This window comes from Gekko japonicus, unplaced genomic scaffold (assembly GCF_001447785.1).
Source record: "Gekko japonicus isolate JY-2015 unplaced genomic scaffold, Gekko_japonicus_V1.1 scaffold1436, whole genome shotgun sequence".
Classification (NCBI taxonomy): domain Eukaryota; kingdom Metazoa; phylum Chordata; class Lepidosauria; order Squamata; family Gekkonidae; genus Gekko; species Gekko japonicus.
The window spans coordinates 385,377-388,646 of NW_015171546.1; the positions used below are offsets into that span (position 1 = coordinate 385,377).

General features: G+C 56.1%; 1 pseudogene; it reads right to left on the minus strand.

The window, feature by feature from the left end:
• Window positions 1-1,830: 1,830 nt before the first annotated feature.
• LOC107117542 lies at window positions 1,831-2,871 on the minus strand (annotated as a pseudogene).
• Window positions 2,872-3,270: the final 399 nt, after the last annotated feature.

Genomic DNA, 3,270 nt, shown 5'->3' on the forward strand with positions numbered 1-3,270 from the left:
GGCCACACAGGAATACCCAGCCTTAAAGGGGGATTAGATAGATTCGTGGAGGATAAGTCTATCAATGGCTGCTAGCCATGTGGATTAAAGGGAACCTCCATGTTCAGTGGCAGTAAACCTCTAAGCCCTGTGGTTGGCTCACCAGAGGAACTGGTTGGCCACCGTGTGAGACAGGATGCTGGACTAGATGGTCCACTGGTCTGATCCAGCAGAGTTCTGTTCTTATGAGGGTCTGTATAGCTCAAGTGGTTAAGACGCTGAACTGCAGGCTGTGGAAGGTCAGTAGTTCAGCAGTTCGAGCCCCGAGTGTGCCGCATGATGGAGTGAGCTCCCATCTCTAGTTCCAGCTCCTGCCAATCTAGCCGTTCGAAAGCAAGAAATTGCAAGTAGATAAATAGGTATCACTTCGGTGGGAAGGGAACAGCGTTCCGTGCACGGCCTTGGTGTTTAGTCATGCCAGCCACATGACCACGGAAACGTCTTCGGACAGCGCTGGCTCTTCGGCTTTGAAACGGAGATGAGCACCGCAACCCTAGAGTTGGATTCGACTGGCTTTCGAGCAAGGGGAACCTTTACCTTTTATAGCTCAGTACCGCCTGCTCCGACTTGCAACAACTTTCTTTCCTCCTCAGTAGGAAAAACAGAACTCACTGGGCCAGTTCTAAAAGATGTCCTTCTGCTCAGAAGAAGTCCTTCCACTCACAGGAGAAGTCTGTGAGTGTGTGAAAGGGCACACTGCAATCCAACCCTCCACGCCAGGTTTTAAGGGGAGACCCACAGCTCAACGGTAAAGCATCTGCTCGGCCTGCAGAAGGTCCCAGGTTCAATCCCTGGCATCTCCGGTTAAAAGGATCAGGGAGTAAGGTGATTGGAAAGCCCTCTGCCCGAGACCCTGGAGAGCCACTGCCGGTCTGATAGACCAAAGGACCGAGTCAGTATAAGGCAGTTTCGTGTGTGAAGTCATGCAAAATAAGTGATCGCAAATGTGCTCAACTTGCATATTCCTTGTACGGTAGAACTTTGAAGGGGTGGGGGGAGCGTTACAGACTGCGCAAAGCCTGAAGTGAATTTACCAGCTCTGAAATGTCACCCCCTCGTTTGTCTGCGATTGTCATTCGGCATCCGAAAACACCCCAAGGTATAAGGACAGATGGACGCACATTCTCGCTGTATCTGAAGAAGTGAGCGGTGACTCCCGAAAGCTCCTCCCCTGCCACAGATTGTGTTAGTCTTGAAGGTGCTCCTGGACTCTTGCTCTTTTCTCCTGCTACGGACAGACTAACACGGCCACCCATCTTGTAGAAGTGAGCAGTGACTCACAAAAGCTCCTCCCCTGCCAAAAATTTGTTGCTCTTTATAAGGAGCTGCGGTGGCTCAAGTGGTTAAGACGCTGAACTGCAGGCTGTGGAAGGTTGATAGTTCAGCAGTTCGAGAACCGAGTGTGCCGCATGACGGAGTGAGCTCCCGTCTCTAGTTCCAGCTCCTGCCAACCTAGCAGTTCGAAAGCAATAAATTGCAAGTAGATAAATAGGTACCACTTCGGTGGGAAGGGAACAGCGTTCCGTGCACCTTGGTGTTTAGTCATGCCGGCCACATGACCACGGAAACGTCTTCGGACAGCGCTGGCTCTTCGGCTTGGAAACGGAGATGAGCACCGCAACCGTAGAGTCGGACTCGACTGGCTTTCGAGCAAGGGAACCTTTACCTTTTTAAGGTGCTACTGGAGTCTTGCGCTTTTCTACTGCTGCACGCCGACTAACATGGCCACCCGTCCCGATCGATTTCACACAGCAAGAGACTTCGCGTTTCGATTGGAGGAAGCCGTAGCGTTCACTTCCCCGGCAGGGACAGGTTCCGGAGCGGCACTTCCGACACGGCGGACGGCATCATCCCAGTCGTAGAGAAGACGCTCACGGCCGTGGAGTACCAGACGCAAGAAAAGGCCCTCTCGAAGGCCTTCCGGAAGGACCGCACGCGGAAGACGTAGATGACCGGGTTGATGGCCGAGTTGGCGTGCGACAGGATGACGGCCGTCGCGATGAGCTGACTGGGGATGTGGCAGGACGGGCAGAGGAGCATGACGGTGTTGAGGATGTGGACCGGGAGCCAGCAGACGGCAAAGAAGAAGAGGATGATGAAGAGGGACGTGGCCGTCTGCATCTCCCGGCGGACGACGATCCGCCGCCTCTGCCGGGCGCTGACGTCGACCTCCCCCTCAGCCACCTTGCGGATCTGGCGCCGGACTTCCAGGAAGATGCGGCCGTAGAGCACCATCATGACGGACAGGGGTGCCAGCATGCAGGCCATGAAATTGAAGTAGACCATGTAGGTGTCCCTGATGATGCTGTTGAAGAGGCACTCCCCGTCGGCCGGGAAAGGGTCGTGCCAGCCCATCGCCGGGAAGAGGCCGATGAGGACCGCCAGCGCCCAGCAGGCCAGGATGACCGAGAGCGAGTTGCGGGGACTCATCCAGGACTTGTACTGGAACGGCTTCAGGATGGAGATGTACCGCTCCACCGCGATGGCCAGGAGACCGAACACCGAGGCCTGCGTGAACACGAGCAGCGTGCAGAGCATGAAGAGGCAGAGCCGGGGCCTGTGCCGGGGCAGCCCCACGTCGGTCGACATGGCGCAGGGGATGGCCACCGCCCCCACCGAGATGTCGGCCACGGCCAGCGAGACCAGGAAGTAGTTGGTGATGACAGCCCGCAGCTTCCTGTTCCGCAGGATGACCGTGCAGATGAAGAGGTTGCCCACGATGGAGAACAGCGCCGCTGCGCTCTCGCTCAGGAAGTAGGGGATGTTTAGAACCGGAGACGTTGCGTTCGGCCCTCGGAGGCCCCACGAGGACGCATTGCTGGCCGTGTCCATTACGGGACGTCAGCCCATGTCGGTTTTGCTGGCCTTCTCTTCGGGCTTGGCGGCCTCTGTGGGCTGCTGGTCCATCGTCCTCATCCCCAGGGGATTCCCACGAAGCTGTGAGATAAAAAGGCGACACAAAATTTGTTTGGTGTAGTGGTTTGGTGTCGTGGTTAAGTGCGGGGACTCTAATCTGGGTGGACCGGGTTTGATTCCCCACTCCTCCACTTGCACCTGGCTGGATGACCTTGGGCAAGCCGTAGTTCTGATAAGAGCTGTTCTTGAAAAAAGAGCAGTTTCTGTCAGAGCTCTCTCAGCCCCACCTACCTCACAGGGTGTCTGTTGTGGGGAGGGGGAGGGGAAGGAGTTTGTAAGCTGCTCTGAGACTCCTTTGGATAGTGAAGGGCGGGG